Source organism: Sciurus vulgaris (genome assembly GCF_902686455.1).
Source record: "Sciurus vulgaris genome assembly, chromosome: 11".
In the NCBI taxonomy this organism is placed as follows: Eukaryota; Metazoa; Chordata; class Mammalia; order Rodentia; family Sciuridae; genus Sciurus; species Sciurus vulgaris.
The window spans coordinates 74,018,245-74,041,604 of NC_136472.1; the positions used below are offsets into that span (position 1 = coordinate 74,018,245).

Below are 23,360 nucleotides of genomic sequence, written 5' to 3' on the forward strand. Positions count from 1 at the left end.
GAGCACAGGTGAGCACCACCGCGCCCAGCTCCATCCTCATCTCTTTAAAGCTTGCTCTGGCTCAGCTGGGCAGAGATGGTCCTGGGATTGACACCCCCGCTCCTAGCCTTCCCCAGCTGCTGCTCGCACACTCATGCAAGTGGTCTAACATCCTGGTACCTCGGTTTCCTTCTCTACGAAATGGAAATAACAAAATGTACTTTGTAGCATTGCTGTGGGAATTAAATGAGTTAACACAGAAATCACTCAGAACAGTGCCTGGCACCTAGGAAGTTCTTGCTGGTGTGAAGGGACTTTGCTTTAGGTCACACAGGTATATCAGCTGGCCTGGTGGGCTCTGTGCTGCTCTCTGACAGGGCATCTGGGCCAATATGACATTGACAGAAAGGTTCCTTGAAGACCTTCCAAAGCTTGTGACTTGAAGGTATGTGTCAAAGGGGGAAAGCACACACCCCAGGTTCAGGAAGAAGACCCTGAGCAGAGCCGGTTCTCCCTTCTCACTGCTGACTCTCAGGGTTGCAGGGTAGTGAGGGGGTGGGGAAGGTCCATCCCCCCGGTGTCTGCTTTGTGTCTTCCCAGGACTGGTCCCTCCTCAGATCAAGGGAGGCTCGGCAGGAGAGTTTACATTCCCAAGTACCCCAGACAGCGGCCCGATAAGAACGTCTCTGGTCTGGGAGCCTGGCAGTGACTTTATCTCTCTAGATAGGGCCTGGCTGGCCCAGGCTGGGGGAGGAAAGGGAGTCTTCTGGTTTCTAAGATGTCTCAGAGCCAGACGCCCAGGTGCTGCTAGCTCCCTAGCTATCGTGTGGTTTCCCCAGAATCCTCCATGGCCTGGTTCCTGCCTGCTGTCCTCTCCTCTCCCCCTCCCCACTCACCCTCGACCAGAGCCAGCCAGGGCCCGTCCAGACTATTTCCTTCATATCTTGGTCAGTCTGTGAGCGGCCAGAGGGCAGGTCCTTCTCTGACCCCACAGAGCTGAGCACCTGACACTTCATACCCAGTCAGAGCTCCTCTCTTCCCCAAAAACCTGCTCCTCCTCAACCTCCACACCCCTACACCCACCCCACGTCCCCAGAGACGGCAACATTTTCGACCTCTTCCTTCCTCCTAAGCCTCAGAGCCCTGTATTTATTTAATGAGCACTTACTATGTGAGAGGCTCTTGATTAAAACCCCAAATCTCCTGAGAGGGACTGTTATGATTCCCATTTGACATAGAAGGATTTGTATGGAGAATTGGTGACTTGCCTAAAGGCACACAACCAGGAGCCACAGAGCAGGGCTTTGAGGATCAGCACAGAGGACACAGAGTGGGTGGGAGGACTGCCCCAGGAAGAGCTCACCTGTATGTGGCGGGGGGTGACAGTGACTCGGGAGGGCTGCAGAGGAATAAGAGGGATGTTCCTGTTGTCTGTCGATATGTAACAAGCCACCTGAAACTGAGTAGCTTGAAGCGATGACATTTATTTTGTTCTCTAATCTGCATTTGGGCGGGACTCCCGGGGGCCAGTTTGCCTCTGCTCCAGTTGACCTGCCCTGGGTTGGTCGAAGTCTGGAGCTGGAATCGCCTGTTCATTCTGTGTTCAGCAGCTGGAGCTGGCTGTTGGCTCAGCTGGGCTGTTGGTCAGGACACCTACAGTGGCTTGTGCTTCATCTTCGAGTGGATTGTGCTTCCTTGCAGCCGGTTGCCTGGGTCCCAAGGGCAAGCAATCTGTGAGAGAGACAGAAAAATCAACAGATGCACAGTTGGAAGCTGTATCAACTTTTAAGAGTTAGCCCAGGGAACTGTGCAGTCTCCTTTCTGTCACATCCCATTCATTGTGGCAGTCATAAAGGTGTGCCCAGTTTCAAGGTGAAGGGGGATGGGATCATCTCTTGATGCGGAATGACAAGGTTCAAGTGTAGAACTGGAAATACTCTGGAGGCTATTTTTGGAAAATTGCCATCTGCCACAGGGACCTCTTCTCCTGGCTGTCATTGGTGGTCCCCCTTCACTGATCTGACAAGATACTTCTGGGGACTTGATGGGTATCTCCCCTTTCACTCACCTTTGAAAGCATGGCCCTAGATGGTGGCAGGGGCAAGGTTGGATATCTGTCTACTGAGCACTTAGTATGTGCCAGGTCCTACACTGGGCATGGGAGGCCCTTGGTCATTGGATCCCTGCCATGTGGGAAAACTGAGACTGAGAGGTGAGGTGACTTACCAAAGTCACAGGAGTCATCGGTAATGCCGGGGTTTGAAAACCAAGTCTGTGGCTCTGACAGTCCTTCTGCTGCCCATGCACCCACTTTCCCTGGGGGTAAGATAAGGAAGGTGTGATGGGGTGAGGGCTTGAAGCTCCTTGACCCTGAGCAGATCTCATCTCTCTGAGCTTCAGTTTCCTCATCTGTCCGACAGATTCATAACCTCTATATCACAGACTTTAAAAACAACCACGATAAAAATAATGAAATAAAACAATCTCAGTTACAAATTTAGCATAGCCTCTGGTACATCGTGTTCTAAACCCAGACCACCCAGGCCCTCCCTAGACAGGACCTGCTCAGGTATAGGGAGCAGAGCAAGTCTGAAGCAGAATGGGCCTCTGCCATTACCATGGGGGAGCCCCTGGTTCCTGTTGGCTATTTTTAGTCCTGTGTGGGCAACCACAGAACCACACGTGGGGCTTACCATGGCCTGGCCAAGCCCCAAGAACAAGTGAGCACTTTTGATGACGAAATGTGGGCCTCTGACATGAGGATGGACCTCACTTCCCTCCAGCATCCCCAGGTTGACCCTGGACAAAATCCGAGGGCCTGATTTCCTCTTTTGTCAGATGGGGATAATAGTAAGACAGTAGCCCACGCCTTTAGGCTGCTGGCTTTCTGCCAGATGCTGGTTGAACACCTCCTGGGCATCTTCTCGCGTGAGTCTGTCTGTGAGGCAGGCTGGAAGAGGAAGAAATAACTTGACCAGCAAAGGGGGCAGGAATGGAAGCAGGCTGGCACTTGTAATTACTGTGCCCTGGCCCTCCCCAAACAGAAGAAGGGTCAGCAGGGTTAGTTGAGACGATGGATGTGGTTATGTTTGTGAACTGTAAACCAGGATGTAAACTGCACAGGCCAGGGAGAACTGAGTCCACAGAGACCCCTCCTGAGCCCACCCCAGGCCAGTCTTCAGTCAGAGCACGTCCATTCAGTCACCTGCTTTCCACAAAGGGATACTTGTAAGGGATTTTGGCTTCTTATTAACCAAAAAAAAAAAAAGGCTTTGAAAGCCACTGAGGGACATACTGAAGATCAAGTCAGTCACTCCCCCAGGGCACATTGTGGGGACAGAGGTCCACGGTGTCTGAGCCCCTATCACCAGTCTGATCCACAGCAGTGCCCTGGGGACCTCCACCCAGTTCTCAGAGGAGCCCAAGGCCCAGCCCACCCTCTCCTGGGCTTGCATGGGGCCCTCTGCTGTTCTTACTTTTTGGGCCCAGGAAACCATGTTCCTGGAAGAGACACCAGCCATGGTTAGGACGCAGACACTCTGTAATTCCCCAAGGGGAAAGGAAAAAAAAGGGCAACCGAAGTATGTTCGTGTCAGTGAGTGTGAGTGTGAGTGTGTGTACACAGCTACATGCTCACGCACTGTGTGTGCTTATGCGCCACGTGTACCACACTTGACACAGACACACTTCCTCCACACAAATACACCTCTACACACACACACACAGATCTCCAGCACACATGGTCATACACACACACACACCCCACTCCTGTCCATATTCCTACATTAAGATGCCCTTTCCCAGTACACACACACCTTACAAAACACACGCACATACCCCATGCATTTAAATGGATTAGCATAAATACAAAAACATGATTTCTACCAAAAGCACAAACATGCATATTTACATACACCCAATCCTCACCCACTTCCATGAAAAAGCAGGTACATCTACTCAAGAGTCACACTGTGGAGGCTTGTACACAGACAGATGCTGACACAAGCATGAGTGTGCAGGTATGAACGTGAGTATCCTTAGTTTCTTGATTTACATATGTTCACACTCAATAAGAATCAACACAGAAACATCAGTGTCTGTGCATATATAACACCAGCACGCGTCACAGCCATCTGCTCATGCATGTGCAAATTCAAGCATACATGCCTGTGTGCACCATCATACCCTCACCTCCATGTGTACAAACTCACCACCACTGTGCTCCACAACACACACTGCCTTTTCTGGCTCTCTGGTTGCAGAGAGACCTTGCAAAGGTGCAGAGACACAAACACCTAGTTCCACTTCACCTGAAAACCCCCAGCCCCTGCGTGCGTGGGAGGGTGAACCAGCCGCCTGCCCTGCAGGGGGCACAGTGGAAAGTATGATCTGAGCTGACTTTTGCAAGAGTAAAGATGAGGGTTTTTCCCACCCTGCCACTTCACTGAGTCAGAGTGACCAGGGCTGCCTTTGCTAATGGGCTCCTCTGACACCGGGACAGTAAGGTTCAACATAAAATTTACATGTCCTCAGTTTACTCAGCAAATGAGCCAAAGCCTGCTCCCTGCTGTGTGCAGGCTCTGTGCTGAGGCCTGGGCTAGGGAGAGGAGCTGGCCCCTGGGCTGTGCTGTGGGGCTTACAGTTGGGAGGAGGGTAGTGGTGGGTCTGTGGGGCCACTAGGTCAAGTACCTAAAGTTAGTCACTTGATGACCAACTTGTTAACTGATCAATTTTTCAAGTGACCAAGTTGCTGAATATAGCAAATTTATCCTTAAAAAAAAAAAAAAAAAAAAAAAAAACTCAAATGCATACAGCAATTATATTGGGTAGATTACTATTCATTTTCATTTTGTGTGCATTAGAGCATTTTAAGGATGTTCAGATGGTCCAAAGTTGAGGGCCCAAGGGTGGTTTAGTTAACAAAGGCACTTAATGTTTAGAACTGGAGAGGGACTTTCTGGGGACATCCACCAGCAACAGGGTCTTTTGGGAGCCCTGAAGCATGACAGGCTTTCTGGAACCACCTGATATCAGGTACCATATGGCCTGTACCTGGGTTCTCCTCCAACTTGCCATGTGACCTTGCACAAGTCCCTTCTCCTCTTATGGCCTCGGTCTCTGCATGATGAAGAACTCATCCTTAGGCCTTGCTGACATTTAATGAGACCGTGGAGCTTCCTGTGACTTCAGACCCCCAATACAACTGGAATCCAGGCCACAGGCACCAGAGAAGGTGCTGACTCTGTTGGGGGCAGCTCAGCCTTTCTCAGAAGCAAAGCTGTCAGACAGCTGCCTCTCTCTGAATGGTAACATTTCTAGGTCCTGTCACTGGCCCCAGGCAGAGGGGCCTGGCGTGGCGTGAGGGGGACATGGGGCTGCAGAGGGTGGGGCCCAGCTAACTTTCCTTTCCTGGTAATGTGCTCTCTAGCCTCATTTCCTTTTTTAAAGGGAAATGCCAATGACATCACACAACTGGATTTTCAGTGAGGCCGAATGAGATCTCGTGATCCCCGTTGAGGCGAGAAGGACGCACACATGGGCTAGATGCAAATTTGTCCCAGGATGAATTTGTAGAACCCCTGATCTGAGGTTTCGACTCCTTGCTTTACACAAGGGATTGAGAAGGGCAGAACCATAGCCTGGCTTCACAGCCACACAGCAGTGCTGGGGCCAGAACCCAGGCTCCTGCCTTCTATCTAGGCTCGAGGTGGAGGGGCTTAATCTGGTCCCCTGTACCCCTATTAATAACAGCACCAACATCCACTCAGTTTGGGAGGCGAGTGCAGGAGGATTGCGAGTTCAAAGTCAGCTCAGCAACTTAGCAAAGCCCTGAGAAACTCATTGTGACCCTGTGTCTAAAAAATATATAAAAAGGGCTGGGGATGTGGCTCAGTGGTTAAGCACTCCTGGGTTCAATTCCTGGTACCAAAAAACAAACAAACAAGCAAGCAAAAAAACCCCTTGGCATCCACCAATTTGCCCAAGCCAGAAACTGGCCTCCATGTGGCCTCCCCACTCTGGCCTCCTCCTTGGAACAACGTGCTTACTCATGTCCTGCCTCTGTCCCAGGCCACTGCCCAGGTTGGGCCTCCTCATCCCTCTCCCAGGGATATCTAGCAGGGTCTCAGGTCTCCTCACACACATCCAGGCCTCTTTCTTCATCCAACCTCTGCCCAGTTGCCTTGATGACCATTGCTAAGGCAGGGTCCACAATATCACTCCCAGGTTGTAACCCTTCTGGGCTCCTGGGCTGGAAGTTGGAGGCCCTTCCTCATAGACCCACCTTCCTCTCAGATGCTGCCCCTGAAATGCCCCTTTGGTCCCTTAGTGCAGAGATTGTGTCCTGGATCACACAGCCTTTGTGCACGGCTCTTGCTGTTCCCTCTGCTGGGAGTTCCTCCCTTCGCCTGCACATCCCTGCTTACATGGCCCCTGGAAAAAGCTCAGCACTTCAGCTCCCTGTCCCTGGCCTCCTGTCTTGGAGAGAACAGATCTCTTTGACCTGCATGTCTAAGTCTTCCCCAAGCAGCGAGGACAAGTTACTGTGGAAAGTTTTATACATACAACAAAAATAGACTAGAACAAGCATTCAGGTGTTCCCACCCAGCTCCATTGCACCCATTCATATCCCCCAGTGTCTCCCCTGATTGGATTATTTGGGGAAAAATCCCAACATCAAGTAAGTTTATCCATACATATTGTAGTCCCTATTTCTAAAAGATAAAGCTGTGATCAGAATACCATTATCCTACCACAGTTTTTAATAATAGCTTTTTATCACCAAATATCCAGTACTATTTATATTTTGCCAACTGTCTCACGAAAAGGTCTTTATTTATTATGTCTTTCTTTTTTTAATATTTTTTAAGTGGCTGGCATCTGGCACAATGGTTCACAGACTTTTGAATTAAACAAACTGTTGAAATGTCAAGAACTTTCTGAGACCAATATGGGATTGCTGATTTTCACTTTGCCAAGCCCAGATGTTTAAAATGCAACCTGAACCCAGATCACCATCACACATGAGTACGCGCCAAAGCAATGTAATCATCACGATCTCAGATTTTGAAACAGTGCTTCAAGATAAAAAGGTCTTTTAAAGTTGCCTATTTCGAACTTGGGCTTCAAAGGTCTGAACTTTGCGTTTGGTTGTTGCGATGGTCTCTTTCAAGTCATAGTTTTCTCCTCCCTTTCCTATTTTTCCCTGAAATTATTTGGTAAATAAATTAGTTGGTTTGTTCCCTGCAGTTTTCTGGACTTTTCTGTCTGCATCACCATGGTATTATTTAGCATGTCCTTCAGTCCCATGTGGTTCCTATAAATCAGTAGTGAGATCTAATGACTTGATTAGATTCAGGTTTGAAGTTTTGGCGAGAATATTCCATAGGAGGTTGTGTGAGCTTCCCTCAGAAGGCACGCAGTGTTCGTCATGTCTGGTTGTTCCTCTTTTTTGTGCTTTCTGTCTTTGATGATCTCTGCCTATATTTATTATTTCATTAAGCATTTGTAAGCAATGGTATTTTAATTTTATCATTCCGTCTTCATTTATTAGCTGAAATATTTCTATAGAGAAAAACTTCTCTCATCAACTCTTTGGTTTCTCTGAGGTACAGTGTGTTCAGCAAAGACAGGATAAATGCTTCCTGCTCTCCCTTTGCTTATCATTTGCCAGAACAATGAGTGATTCTCCAACATTCTCCAAGATGACCTGCAAAGATTATTTAGTCGGTAGGTTTTGTTTTGGGTTTTTGAACTATTATCTTGTATTTTAATGCATTTGATAGGTTTCAATCCTTTGTAGTTATTATATTTGTTAGTGCTCAAATTGTTCCATCTTTGACCCACGAGAATCTCTTTTTTAATTGACTTCTGAGTCCTTTTGATCTGACCCTAGTAGTATCATAACTTCTTCACTTTCTGGTATGACAAAATATTCAGAATTGTCTTGTACATTCTCTGCCAAGAGATGGAACCAGCTATTTTTCAAAGAAGCCCTGGCTCTTTTTAAGTGAGAAATGGTATTTAGAGCCCACATATCTGGGTACTAAGGGTGCTTGAAGCTATTTGGTTTGTCTTACTTCTAGACATTTTTAGTCTAGTACATGTATACATGCTACATATACTAGTGAGTGCATATGAATAGATAATAAAGATATCTCTATCTATACGTGTGTGTGTGTGTGTGTGTGTGATATAAAATCTCCTACTAGTAAAGTCACAAATTACCAGGTTTCTAAATCACTTGAAATAAGTCAATTTTGCATGATGAAGCAACCAACGTAATATACACATTAATTTTATTTCATTTTGCTTTTGATTTGGAAGGAGTGCTTTTGTTTTTTATTCTGATTTGATTTTGTTTTATTGTTATGTGAAGCATGTGCCTGGTTCTAAAATTGCCCTACAAAATGAGGTGTTTTCAGAAAAGTCCAACTTCTATCTCTATTCCCTTGACCCCATTTTCTCCCTTTTCTAATAGACAATAATTTAAAAATTTTATTTATTTTACCTTAGCTGATTTTTAGTTAAAGAAAATATGCATGCATTTGTGTATCTCCTTCCCTTTCTTTGGAAAGTAATAATGTCTTATATACATTTTATTCCACTTTCATTTTTCACTTAACATTGAACTCTGGAGCTGCTGCTATCATAGCACACAGAGATCTGCCACGTTCCCTTGGCTAGCCACAGAGTCATCTGTTGTGTGCTCAGCTATTCCCTCTTACTGGACATTTAGTGGTTTCTAGTTTTTTACTCTTACAAATGGTGCTGCCACGAATAGCTTTATGCATATGTCTTATTTTTTGCCAGTGAATCTTTGGAATAGATTCCTAGAGATGAGATTACCACTTCCAAGGGTACACATGTAAATTTGCTAGAACTCATCAAATTCCTCTCCCTAAGGAATCTGCCATTTCATATTCCCACCAGACAAGATATAAAAGGGCCTATTTTTCCAGTTTCCCAATTCAGTACAATCTTAAACTTTTGGAGTATTTTAAGTCTGGATTTTTATAAGATGAAAAATAAGTATCTTGGCTTAGTTTTAATCAGCGTTTCTCTGATTATGAGCAAGGTTAAACAACTTTTCATAGGTTTATATTTCACTTTTGGGTCCCTAGTGCCCAGCGTAGAGTCTGGCACAAAAGAGGCTCTCAGGAGAGATTTCTGGAATGAAGGAATGGAAGAACAGATAAACAAATGAGGAAATGAAGTCTTATAGAGGATGGCCTGGCTTGCCCAAGGTCATGTGTCTAATGATCATGAGAATGGGACTAAAACTGATCTAGCATTTTCTCCTTGTCTAATCTTTCTGACTATAAAATGAATAGAATTTTATGGAAGAAAGTTTAGAAAACACAAGAAAGTATAAAGTGTAAACATAAGGAAATTTTTGCTCTTTCTACCAAAAATCAACCACTTTTAGCATTTCAGTGTATCCCCTGCTAGTCTTCATTCATTTCTTTCAGCTTCGATCACACCACTATATGGTTTTGTATGCTGCTTTTTCTTACCTAACACTCTTCCACATGTATTAGTTTTTTGTTACTATAATGAAATACCTAAGGCAGGTTACTTATGAAGAAAAAGAGGTTTACTAGCTCACAACTTTGAAGACTGAAAGTCTTCAGAGTATGGATCAGTGTCTTATGAAGGAGCCACAGTGGATGGCAGAGAAGGAATGGGGAAGAACAATCAGGAGGAAGGACAGACCTCAAAAGGAAGCCAGTGAACTGTGTGGGACCAGGATCCAGCTTTTATCACAAACCTCTCATGAGAACTACCAAAGGGTCCCAGGAGAGCTATCTTCACCCCGTTTGAAGACACACCCCCATTTGACCCAATGACCTCCCACCTCTAAAAGGTTCCCTGTCACCACCTCAGGAACCAAACCTCCAACACATGAAACTTTGAGGGGACAAACAACATCCAAACCATAGCACCACATTAATAACAACATTTTAATGGCTAGACACCACTTCACTATTCTATCCAATATATACTAGTGTGTTGCTGCTAGATGTCTAGATTGTTTCCAGGTTCGTGCTACTATACATTAATTCTACCATGTTCATCTTTGTTCCCTTTCTGGATTTTCTCCCCTTAGGATTGTTTCCTGGAAATGGAGCTCCTGGAATCCCAGCACTGCTCTCCAAGTTCAGGGTTTTTCTTGGCCACACTCAGAGAGGAGTGTCTGTTAAGCTTTTCCCCCATGACTTTGCAAAGCCCCTGCCCTAGCCTGGTTCTCAGTGTCTGTGATCTTCAGTAGAGACACACTCACACCCAAGTGAGGTCAGGGGAAGGGCTGAGCTGGGTGGGCATCAGAATCTCCTCTCATTCTCCCACGTTGTAACTTCCCAGGCTGTGGACGGATCACCTGCAGCTAACAAGAGGAAACTGCACATGGCAAGGGGAAACCTGGTGGAGGAGTAGGGCAGGCAGGGATGCTGAGTGGATGTGATCTGGCCTGGGAAGCCCTTGTGGGGCAGTGGAGCAGATGCTGGGGTCAGACCAACTCACCCAGTGAAGGGCTCCATGGTGGACTCAGAGTGCCAGTAGCAGATGGTGAGACTCCCCCTGCCAGGAGGAGTCAACAACTGAGTGCAGTGGTAGGAACACAGGTTTCACCTGACTGATGAGGCTGTGTAGTGGCCTATCTCAAAAGGCCCTCTAAGCAGGGTTAGGGATCCTAGATCTTGTCCTACAGACAACCAGGTAGTGGAAAGACAGACAGGTCTGCTTTAAGGACAATCCCTCTGGCTGCTGTGTGGGAGGCAGGGCTGCAGATGAGAACTGGGCAATTTAGAAAGGCCACCACCCAGGACCAGAACTCCTGAATCAGCACAGTGGTAATAGAGACAAAGAAAGATAGAGATCAGAGACGTGTGGGATACAAAACAGGAAAAGTCATGTCGACTTACAACCTCTCTGTAGCGGGCCAGGATGAGTCCTGAACCAGACCTCAAAACACCTGGGTTCCAGTCCCTGCTCAATGTGACCTGGGTCAGGTCTTCATTTACACTTTTGTATCCCACGGAGGTTGCACTAGGTCATCCCCGAGGCCCTTTGAGTTTTGAAAATTCTGTGATCCTGAGGCTGTAAAGTGACGAGGTCCTGGAGGGAAGAGGAGGGGAAAAAACAGGCTGAGCAGATGGAGCAGCCAGGGTGGGTCTCAGGGTCCTGGCTCTCTGTCTCCCCACTCCATCAGTCTTGCAGCATTAATGTCAGTGGGGTGGCCTGGGCCCAGGCCAGAGGCCAGCTGTGGGGAGGAAGAGTTGTCTCTGGCTGAAGGAGCAGAAAGGAAAGAATGAAGAGCTTCCAAAAAAGCCGTGAACGAGTCTTCGCTCTGGCAGGGTGCCCAGGGGTTTCGCAACTGCCCTCCAGTGAGCGGACGTGGGGGAGGGTGGACTCACTCCCCTCTGTGCATCAGAGCCTGTGAGATGATGGCGGCCACACAGAGGACTTTGGCTGCAAGTAAAAGCCAACCGTGCCTCCAATGGGCTACATGAGGAATGCATCTTCTCACTGTTGCAGATCCAGAGCAGGCCCTGGTGTCCTCAACAACACAGGCTTGCTGTTCTCTCTTGACCTCAGCAGATTCCACGATGGCTGTCACTGTCCTTGGACTTGAAAGATGGCGGCCACTGGCAATGGGGACTGTGTACTTGCTCAGCGGGACTGAGCCACAGAGAACATTTCTCCCAGCCCTTGCTATGAGTCCTTTTCTTTGGTCTGAATGGAATAACTTGGATCAAGTTTCCAGCCCTTCAGGGTACGCATGTGCTGATTGGCTTAGGTAAACTGGGATCTAGTGTTAAACCTGGGGGTGGGGAAACTATCCCAACAGAACGGGGTTCTCTGAGGAAGGAAGAGTGGAATCCATTGCTGGGTGAGTTAGTAGCACATCCACATCACCATGAGTCCAAGGGCCTCTGCAGTCCGCCCCCCGCCACACACAACCAGGGGTCAGTGAGATCCTAGATCACCAGGAAGGACTTGGGGAGTGACTTGATTGGACCACACAGTGGGTAAATAGCAGAATGTGAATTGAGAAAACTAAGTACTCAACAAACAAACCAGCCCAAGCTGCCCCTCAGTCTCCAGGGATGGCTCCTTCAGCGAGAGCTGCTGCCTCCTCTGGGCTCTCAGACCCTAGCCCCCAGAACCTCCAGCTCCAGCCTGAGGTGCATGCACAAACTCATCGTTGAGGCTTCCCGAGGGCTGCCAGATCCTGGCTGGGTTAGGAATAATGGTGTGGGTTTGGTTCCTGGCTTTGAGCTTCTGTGTCCTCTCTGTCAGACGGGGCCCTGAACCCCACTTCAGTACCTCTTGGCATAATTGTTGTGGGGAGGGTCAAGTGAGATGAGGACATGACGCTTTGATAACTGAAGTGCTGTGGAAGTATCAGGCTTCCCTTCTGCTGGAAAAGGGCTCGTTCTATGAGCCTCATCTGCACCAAGCACTGGAAGATCACAGGAAATGAGCAGTCAGAGGCACGGATGAGACAGCCAGACATGGAGTCATTTAACTACAAACGCACAGTTTGAATTTGCTCATTAACAGATGAGGAGATGTGTCCAGAGAGGGGTGGTGATCTGCTCAAGGTCACGCAGGACTAGAACTCAGCCCCCTGGTTCCCAACCCTGTCTCCTACCCCAGACCCCAAGTGCTGAGTGAGGTCCTGCCTCCCACCACGCCCCCAGCCTGAATACAGGGAAGGGCAGCTGCAATACAACTTGTGCCTGCCAGCACGTCCCCAAGTTTCTCGGGGGCCATTCTTCAGGGGTTCACTCAGGCGAGGCCACACTTCCCCTCGGGTGGTTTCCTGTTTTGGCCAAACAATGACTCTTGCTGGGACCTGGTGCCAGCTGGCTGCAGCTGTGCCAAGGCTCTGACTCCTTGTATGCAGGAGAGGACCAGGCCAGGAACCCCACACTCAGACGAGGCCTTTGGGTCCCACTGAATTTAGTCATTCCTTCAGGTCCTGATCACACACACAAGCAGCAGACTTTGTCTGAGTACCCAGAATGCAGAGATAGCTGAGGAGAGCTTACTAATTTTGCAGACATTCATCCTGTACCCAGGGGTAGGGCATTGTCCTAGGTACAAGAAATGCAGATGTGCACAAGGTGCACCCTCTGAACGTGTTGTTTATCTTCGCATGACCTTGTAAAAGCTCAGTTGGTCCCCAGGCACCTAGTGTAAGCAGCTCCATATTGAAGTCTCAGGGCCCATGGGGAAGGGATTCTAAGGGCATGAGTGAAAATAATAAAGATAACATTTTTAATGTTGACTTTTTTAATAGGTGAGGAGATCAAGGTTTGGATATGAAAGAGATTAACCTAAGGTACAGGATGGAGCTGGGACCTCACCTGGATCTTCAGATTCCAAACCTTGTGCTTCAGGATGCTTCCAAAAGCAAACATCTTCAGGAGGTGAGGATTGCAAGTTCAAAGCCAGCCTCAGCAAAAGTGAGGCACTAAGCAACTCAGTGAAACCCTGTCTCTAAATAAAATACAAAATAGGGCTGGGAATGCATCTCAGTGGCCGAGAGCCCCTGAGTTCAATCCCCAGTACCCCACTCCCTACGGAAAAAAAAAAAAAAAAAAAAAAAAGCAGCCATCAAACTGGAAGTCCTACAAAATTGGAGAAGCTAGGGAGGGTCCTTGGGTCCAAGGGGTGTGGTGCTTGCTGATGAATAAAATATGGATGGAGACCAGATGAGGGGAGGGAGGTATAGGAAGCCAGCTGTGTGTTAGGCACGTAGGCATCTTGGTTCCCACTCTGCAGGGGAGAAAGTGCAGCCCCTCAGGAAGAGCTCTCTGAGCATCTGCTGAGCAAAGAGGTGGGATGTTCACTCAGGCTCCACGCTATGTGGCCATTCTCCTTTTGCTCCCAGGCCTGTCCTGCTGGGGGCTCTCTATGCTGATTGGCCCACTGGAGGCTGTAGCAGGGGTTCGTGGGCAGGAGACAGAGGTGGGAGCACTCACTTGCTGCCTGTGCTCCTCCCTGCATGGCCGCAGTCTGGCAGCTGGTGCATTTTGGTGCCACAGCTGTTTTTGGGTGACCCCAAGAACCAGATGTGTTGCCCTAACACACACGTCTGCCCCTCAGCTGGCACACCTGCTATGGAAATGTCCTCCTGCTGCTGCAGGTCTCTAGATGGTCCCTCACCCTGTCATTCCTGTTGCCCGGCCCATACCTCCCTTGACCTGGTCAGCAGATTCCCTCAAGGGATCTCCCCAATGTCCTGTTGGAGTCCTGCTTAATAAGACACCATGGCCAGACCTCTGAATCAAACATTTCCATCTTGGGCTGGGGATGTAGCTCAGTGGTTAGAGCGTTTGCCCAGCGTGTGTGAGGCCCTGAGTTCAATCCCCAGCACCACACGCACATACAAAAATTTCTGTCGCCCTGCCTCTCTCTCCAGCCAGTCATGCTCCCCCGAGACAGGACAGTGGCCTGCTTCCCTGTAGCCTCTGGAATTTGTTGGTGCTGCTGTAGAGACAATGAGAGGGAGGTTCCCAAGGGCAGGCACTTGGTCCTGCCATGTCCCTCTTCTCTGGAGAATCAGAGCGCCCTGCTGGAAGGTCTTGGGGGAGCAGTGGTCTGATCCTAAGTTTGTCTGCTCCCCAGACCCAAGTTGGGGATAAGGAAGGGGCTAGAGACCAGGGAGGAGAGGCAGAGGCTCCTTCTGCAGGGTTCAGGGCCCTGGACAATGCTTTTTCCTGGGCAACACTTTTTGCTTCAGCAGCAGGGACAGGCCTGGAGGGAGGGACACAACTGAGGTCACTGGATGAGTATTTCCCAAGTCTGCCTCAAGCCCCACTTCCCTCCTGAGCGCCACACACGGACCTCCGTGGTGCTCCAGAGACCTCTGTAACCATGAGAAGTTGACACCAACACATTCCCTTCCTCCCCTGCTCCTTGGCCCATGACCCTCCATCAAGGAGAGGCACCATAAGGCTGGCAGCAGGCCTGACTGGCTTTCCTCTGCACTTGGGCCCTGAGCTTATGCAGACTCTTGCCAAGTCCTGCTCTGCTGTCTTGTCCCCAGGCCACGGCCACTTCCCCAAGCTGGGCCTCACTATCTACACTTAGCTATGACAGCAGCCTGATCTTCCGGATCTTAGGCTGAACTCTTCCAATCCATCCTCCATTTAGCAGCCAGAGTGACTTTCCAGAAGTATAAACCTAAGCATGTTCCTTCTGTTCTTAAATAGAGCCCAAAATGTGTGCTATGCCCCAGACCTCCCTTTCCGATTTATTCTCTAAAGTGCAACACTATCAGATGTTCCATAGACATGTACACCTTGCTCCAGTCAACTACAGAATCGCCCCCTTGGAAAGGGGCACCTTCCCACCACCTCATCACTGTCTTAGTTTGGATTCCTCCAAAGCAGAGTGTGAGACAAAGATTTGGGGTAAGTAGTCACTGGGGAGATGATTTCAAGAGGCAGGAGCAAGGGAGTGGGCAGAGGAGGACAGGAAAGGAAGCAAACGCAAAACCAGGGTGTGTTTTAACAGTCTCCACTGTGGACAACAGGGCCACATTCCCCTAGGACCCTGTGAAATCCACCGAATGACTTGGAATCATCCACCTGCCAAATGAAAGCTAGAAATTGATCTGCTAACTCCAGCCCCCACTAGGTGAGGGCTTTTAGATATCTGGGCCACACTGCTGCCCACGCAAGTTCCCATGGTGCCAAAGAACCTGCAGCAGCTTTGGAAACTTGCAGCTTAAGCTTGGCGTGGATGCTGGCTATGCAAGGTAACCCTGGGCTAGCAAGGAATTGTCCACCCCAGGTGCAGCTGAAATCCAATGCAAGTCAGGGTGCCTGTGTAGAAACACTCCTTCATTGGAAAAATAAATAAACAAAATAAAGGTATTGTGTCCATCTACAGCTAAAAAATATATTTTTAAAAATACCACAGCTGTGTATGAGATGCTCAGGTCACTGAAGAAGAGGTTGTGCTCAGAGTTCACTAGGGGATCATGGAATGAGCATGGACATTGCTGACAGATTTCCCGAGTTCAAACCCTGCTTTGGTTTATACCAGCTGTGGGTGGGACCTTAAGCAAATCACATCACCCTAGAGCCACAGTGTCCTTCTCAGCATAGGAATAATCGTTCCTGCCACATAAAAATGCTTACAAGAACCAAAAGCAACCCAAGAAGGCAATACATTCGACTTTCTGATGTTGTCCGTTGTTGAATGACATCAGTATGTCAGTTTCTTTCTTCCCACACAAAGGTGGCTGTCTAGACTCTCACTTCACTGCCTCAGCCAGAATCACCCCCATTTTCTCCACCTATAGTGGTACCTGGGTCACCTAGATTACCCAGCAGTCCTAGCAACCTGTGTGCAGTGTGGTTTTTCCAGGTCCCAGTTCTGAACTCACATGTCAGCAGTCCACTCCCCCATTTCACTGCAGATGACCAAAAGAGATTTTGTGGAAACAGCAAGAAGAATTGACTTTGCATACTACACAGCAATCATTGAGTGAGTGAGTGAGTGATTTTTCAAATTCCCATTAGCTTTTGCTATCTTTCCCTGAATCCCTCTTCTGACCCCACCGTTTTTCTCACCTGAGTTCTGCACCTCCAATTTCATTCCTTCACACTCTTTCCTGCCCTTTGGGTTCTGGGCTCAGCTCACCTATTATTGGTTGAAATTTGTCCCCCCACGAAATACATATGTTGAAGTCAGCCCACCTATTATTGGTTGAAATTTGTCCCCCCACGAAATACATATGTTGAAGTCCTAAGTCTAAGGTCTTGAGAATGTGATCTATGGAAACAGGGTCATTGCAGAGGGTAATTTGTTAAGATGAGTATATATTGAAGTAGGAGGACCCCTATCTTATATGATTAGTGTTCTTATATAAAGGGGAAAATTTGGGCCCAGAGTCACACACACAGGGAGAACACCATGTGAAGACTGGATTTATGCTGCCACAAGCCAAAGTAGTACCAAGAGAGGCCCAGAATAAATCCTTCCCTAGTGCCTTAGAGGGAGCATGGGCAGCAGACACCTTGATCTTGAACTTGTAGCCTCCAGGACTATGAGACTATCGGTTTCTGTTGGTGAAGTCACCCAGTCTGTGGCATTTTTTAAAATCTATTTTTTAGCTGTAGATGGACAGAGTACCTTTATTTTATTTATTTATTTATTTTTATGTGGTGCTGAGGATCGAACTCAGGGCCTCACATGTGCTAGGCAAGCACTCCACCATTGAGCTAAAACCCCAGCTCTGCCTGTGGCATTTAAAGAAAAATTTTTTTAAAAAAATTCTTTTAGTTGTAGGTGGACACAATACCCTTATTTTATTTATTTATTTTTATGTGGTGCTGAGGATGGAACCCAGCACCCCACACATGCAAGGCAAGTGCTTCACCACTGAGCCACAACCTCAGCTCCAGTCTGTGGCATTTTGTTACAGCAGCTAACAAACTAACACATCACCTAAAAGGAAAACTTATTTTTCTGTTGCAAATACAATTTTGCATCATCCCCTTTCAATCCAGCCTTTGTTGCTGTGTTTGTGTGTTTACATTTCCTGACTCCCTGGGACAGTCAACCCTAGAGGCGGGCCTGGATCATTCTTGGTGTAGAGTCGGGGCCTGACACACCACCTGACCCACAGATGCATACAGGCAAGGTTTGCTGAAGATCTCTTGCTGGAGTTAGCTCTGATGCTTGTCCTTCAGGGGCTGTTCATATTAGCATAGGTGATGTGGTCAAGGGCAGGCATTGGGAAGGGTGGGCCAGGGACAGCATGAGCAGCCCACAGCCAGCTGGACTGAAGACACTTTAATGATGAGAAATAAGGGCTGACAGAAGATGGGAAATGTGAGGTTAGGGCACAAGAATTTGAGAGTGTATAAGATTTGGGTAGGTGATGGGGCAGCAGGGAGGCACAGGAAGGAGAGATATCAATAGCAGGGTTCTGGGAAGATTATTCTATCATACATAATAGACTAAACACAGAAACCCAGGGAGGTCTGTGACTGGGGCCCCAGCCTAGGTGAGAGATGACGCAGGCGCAAACCCTCTGGGTATGAGGATGGAGATAAGATGAGAGACAAGAGAGAGAAATGCCAGCCTGGAGGCTGATTTCGAGGTATTTTCCCCTTTGAGATGTAGTCTCCAAGCTCCTTCTTCTTCGCAGATGCCACGCTGAGAATTTCCATGATGTGGGCAATGACATATAAATCACACCATCCCGCCCCCTGTCTGACAGCCGACAATTTTGGTGAGTGAGCAAAGAAACCAGCTACCCCCACCCCAAGCTGCTAAGGTTTCTGGTCCACAACTCAAAATGTTAATTCATGAAAGCAGACATTTTCCACCTTTTTAAATATCAAGTTTTTATAATCATTTATGAGTTCTGTAAGTTAACTGTTCTATAAGTGAACTGAAATGCAATGGTATTGAAACTTATGAGTATAAAGTAAAAATTACATACAGTAAAATGTGACCTTGTAAGTCCCCTTAAGAAGAGGGACCTGGAGTATTGAAAATTCATAAGGAAAAGATTGCATGATTTTAACTTTCTTGACTGTTTAACTGTTACCTTCTTTTCCCTGGAGCATCAGTGGCCAAGGTCCTGTTTAAAGGAGAGTGAGAGGGCAGGGTTGGGAGGTGATGGGTGGCTAAGTTAAATATTGCTGGGTGTGAAGCCACCACAAGGATAAGTAAAAGAAGAAAATAAAAATCGCTGGGCACGATGGTGCACGCCTGTAATCCTAGAGGCTCAGGAAACTAAGGCAGGACGATTGTGAGTTCAAAGCCAGCCTCCACAACCTAGCAAGGCCTTAAGCAACTTAGCAAGACCCTGTCTCAAAATAAAATATAAAAAGGGCTGGGGATGTGACTCAATGGTTAAGTGCCCCTGGGTTCAATTCCAAGTACCAAATGTAAATAAATAAATAAGTAACAAAATAAAAATCACCTGAAATCTTTCTCTCTCACTCATATTTTTTGGTGAATATCTTCATTCTAGTCTTCCCCCAACACAATGCATATTAAATATCCTATTCTCTTGGAGAAGAATTGTGTAACGGTCTTGTTTTTCTAACAACAGTATCTTTCAAGCCTATTCACTGATCTTCCTTCCTCTGTTCTGAATGATGATATCTTGAGTATATCTCATAGCTTTTCAGAGAAGTATGTCGGATTCTAATGAACAGTCTCATACTCAGTTATTTATAAAATAAAAAACGTGGCCAAATAAAGGATTGGCATGAATGCTTCTTGATGTGGTTACCCGAGAAAGACAGCATCACTACTGTGGTGAGAAACTGTGATAGAAGAAATACACATTTGGTCTCCTAATATATAGGAGCTCCTGGCGCACAGCTCCTAAAACCCTTGTAAACTTTGCCATGCTAAGAGTGTCTGTTGTTTGTTAATGAGTTGACCATTGGCTGGGGATCTCTAAGGGAGGTCCCCAGGATGGGGACTGCTCACTGGAAAGACAGACGCATACCTCCAGGGAGGGGAGAAGAGCTGAGGTTGAGTCGAAAGGCCAATGCCAATGGTGTCGTCAATCATGCCTGTGTAAGGAGGCCTCCATAGAACCCCAAAGGACAGGGTTCAGAGAGCTTCCCGACAGTTGGACACACAGGGGCTCCTGGAAGGTAGTGTATGTAGAGTGGGCATGGAAGCTCTGCACCCCTTCCCACGTGCCTTGCCCCCTGCATCTCTCTATCTGTAACCTTCATAATATCCCTTATGACAAACTGGAAAATTTAAATGGTTCCCTGAGTCTGTGAGCCACTGTAGTAAATCAATCAATCTGAGGGGGGGATTGTGGGAATCCCAATCATGCTCTGGGACTTGTGAGCAGCAGCTGAATTGGGAATAGAATTGGGGACTGAGCCCTCAACATGCAAGAAATGATGCTATGTCCAGATAGATGGTGTCAGAAGCCAGTTGACAGAGGACACCCAGCTGGTGTCTACTGGAGAAGAACTAGTTGTCTTGATGATTAGAGGTGAGGCATCATATGTTAAGTTTGAAAGAAGGAAAAACTTTTTTTTTTTTGCTTATCTCTTACAAAGTCATGTTCCCACAGAAAGGCAGATCTGACTGCGGAAACCACAGACAAGCCCAAATTGAAAATCCTTCTACACCAGGCGTGGTGTTGCACACCTGTAATCCCAGAGACTCAGGAGGCCGAGGCAAGAAGATCACAAGTTCCGGGTCAGCCTTGGCAACTCAGTGAGGCCCTGCCTCAAGATAAAAAGGTGGGGCTGGGGATGTAGTTCAGTGGTAGAGCACTTCTGCATTCAGTCTCCAGTAGTAAAATTAAAAATAAAGTAAAATAAAAAGAAAGAAAGAGGGATGGGGTCTGTAGCTCAGTAGCAGAGCACTTGCCTAGCATGTGTGAGCACTGGGATCCATCCTTAGCACCACATAAAAATAAACAAATAAAATAAAGGCATTCTGTCCATCTACAACTACAAAAAAATTAAAAAAAAAAAAAAAAGAAAGAAAGAGAGAGAGAGAGAAAACAGAAAACTCAGCTACAAAAGAAGAGACAGCAAAAGACTGGAGAATTGTCCTGGATTAAAGGAGACTGAAGGCATGGGGAACCAAGACAATGCATGATCCTAGACAAGGTCCTTAATCAGAGGGGAAATTTCTATAAAGGATACTATTGGGAAATTGAATAAAATTTGGAGGTTTCCTGAGGATTATATTAAATTTCCTGAATTTGATAACTACAGTGATTATGTAAAAGAATGGGTTTTTTTCTTAGAAAATACATGTTGAAATATTTGAGATAATGATGTATGCAACTTCCTTTGGAATGGTTCAGAAAAAAAATATGTATGTGTAGAGACAGCAAATGACAAAGCAAAATGTTAACAGCTGGTGAATGTGGATGAAGGGCACTTGGGAGTTCTTTGTACTGTTCTTGCAATTCTTTTGCAAACTTGAAATTGTTTCAAAACTCAAAGTTAAAAAATAATTCTAGGCCTACTCAAATATTTTGATTTGAATCTCTAGGAGAAAATGTTTGTGAAAGACATATCTAATAAAGGACTATTAAAATATATAAAGAACTCTTAAAACTCAAAAATTAAAAAAACAACCTGTCAGGCATGTACCATGCCCATAATCCCAACTACTCCAGAGTCTGAGTCAGGAGAATTGCAAGTTCAAAGCCAACCCTGGACAACTTAGCAAGACCCTGTCTCAAAATTTTAAAAAGAAATAAAGTTAAAAGGGCTGGGGATGTAGTTCAGTGTAGAGCACGTACCTAGCATGTGGGAGGTCCTGGGTTCAATCCCCAGTACTGAAAGAGAGAGGGAGGTGGGAGGCAGGTAATGAAAAAGAGATCAAAAGACTTGAACAGACATCTCACCAAAGAATACATACAGATGACAAATGAGCATATGAAAAGATGCTCAACATCACTTATCATTAGGTAGCTGCAAATTTGACAAGGGCTGGGAATGTGGCTCAGTGGTCCAGTGCTTGCCTAATATGCATGAGATTCTAGGTTTGATCCCGAACACCGTGAAAAAATACGTAAATTTAAAAAATGAGATATCACTACACACCAAGTAGAACAAAATCCAAAACGCAGATAATATTAAATACTGTCAAGGATACAGAGCAACAGAAACTCTTGATCACTGCTGGTAGGAATACAAAATAGTTCAGCTACTTGGAAGACTGGCAGGTCTTACAAAACTGAACTTTCTCTTACCATTCAATCCATCAATCACGCTTCTTGGTATTTACCCAAGTAGACTGAAAACTTACGTCTACATAAAATCCTGTGCATGGGTGTTTCTAGAAGCTTTATGCATAATTGTCAAAACTTGAAAACAACCAAGATGCCTTTCAGTAAGTGACAGGGTAAATAAACTGTGCTCCATCCAAAGAACGGAATATTAGTCAGCACTCCGAAGAAATGGGTTGTCAAGCCACGGAAAGACATGGAGGAAGCTTAAGTGCATGTTACTAAGTGAAAGAGACCCGTCTGAAAAGTCTGTCTGATTCTAATTACATGACATTCTGGGAAAAGGAAAACTACAGAGACAGTAAAAAGATCAGTCATCACAAAAGGTTAAGGAGGACTGAATAGGAGGAGCTCAGAGGATTTTTAGGGCAGTGAAACTGTTCTGGATGATGCTATGATGGTGGATACATGTCATTAGACATTTGTCAAAATCCAGACTGCAGACACTGAGAGTGAACCCTAAGGTGAACTATGGACTCACAGTGATAATGGTGTGTCCGGGTGGGTTAGCTGATTGTAACAAATGTACCACTCTGGTGGGGGATGCGCACAGCCGAGGATCCTGGGCTGTGTGGGAGCAGAGGGTATACAGAACTTTGTACATTCTGCTCAATTTAGCTTTGAACCTAAAACTTCTCTAAAAAATAAAGTCTATTAAAAAAACAGAACAGAACAACACTTAATCTCCTACTACACTCCATGAAACAGGTTAAAGAAATGTTAGTGCTAATTGGTAGCCAGAATGTGGAACAACTGCAGCTCTTCTATGTTGTTGGTGCAAACTAAACACTGAGCAATCACTTTGGAACATTTGGCAAAGTCCTTGGAAGATGCACACGCACCTGCTGTCTGACCCAAACTCCTCTTCTAGGTGTGTACCTAAGAGAAACAAAAGCTTGTGTCGAGACAAAAACCTGTATGTGAATATTCATGGCAGCTTAATTTATAATTACCAAAGCCTGGAAGCAACCCACATGCTCTTTAGCAGGTGAGTGGATAGACACACGGTGGTGCACCCATTCACAGAGCACTGCTCAGTAAAAAGAAGGACCCTCTGAGGCTTGGGAAACACGAATCTCAAATGCATTGTCCTAAGTGAAAGAGGCCAGACTCGAAAGCCTAGGTATTTTGTGACTGCATTTATCTGACATTCTGGACAGGGCAAAACTATAGGAAGGAGAAAACCAATCAGTGATTGCCAGGGTCTAGGGATGGAGAAAGAGGGTCACCATGAAGGGGCACCACGAACCTTTTAAGGTGATGGCAGTATTTTCTATCTTGACTGTGATGCTGAATATTACTAAGGGTGAATTTTACCCTAGGTTAATCGTACTTCAGCTAAACAAACTAATCGAAGTTTCTCACACATTTTAGAGCTTCTCTCCTCCACCCTGGCTCTCAGCCAGACCCGTCCAGAGACCTGCTGTGAGGAAAGGGCCCAGCTTGGCCTGACTTGTGTTCTGCTGGTTTGAATAGGAATCGGGCTGAGCGGGGCGAGGGCAGGTGGGGGCTCATGCAAATTCTACTCTGAACGGAAGCTTTGTAACCTGGAGCTAGACCCCTCTGCTGATAGATACCCAAACTCTGGCCCTGCTCTCAAGGGATAAATCCTCTTGGG

The 23,360-nt window shown here is 46.6% G+C and overlaps 1 protein-coding gene across 2 annotated transcripts in view; it reads right to left on the reverse strand.

The window, feature by feature from the left end:
- Window positions 1-1,087: 1,087 nt before the first annotated feature.
- The window catches only part of LRRC32 (leucine rich repeat containing 32), a 43,471-nt gene continuing 21,198 nt past the window's right edge, over window positions 1,088-23,360 (reverse strand). Inside the window, exon 4 of one of the 2 annotated variants that reach the window (XR_013757670.1) lies at window positions 1,088-1,710. The gene's annotated coding sequence lies outside the window, so the exon portion shown is untranslated. Of the gene's footprint in view, window positions 1,711-21,272; window positions 21,290-23,360 lie in introns of those variants that run through there. The other variant, XR_013757671.1, reaches the window with a different exon arrangement.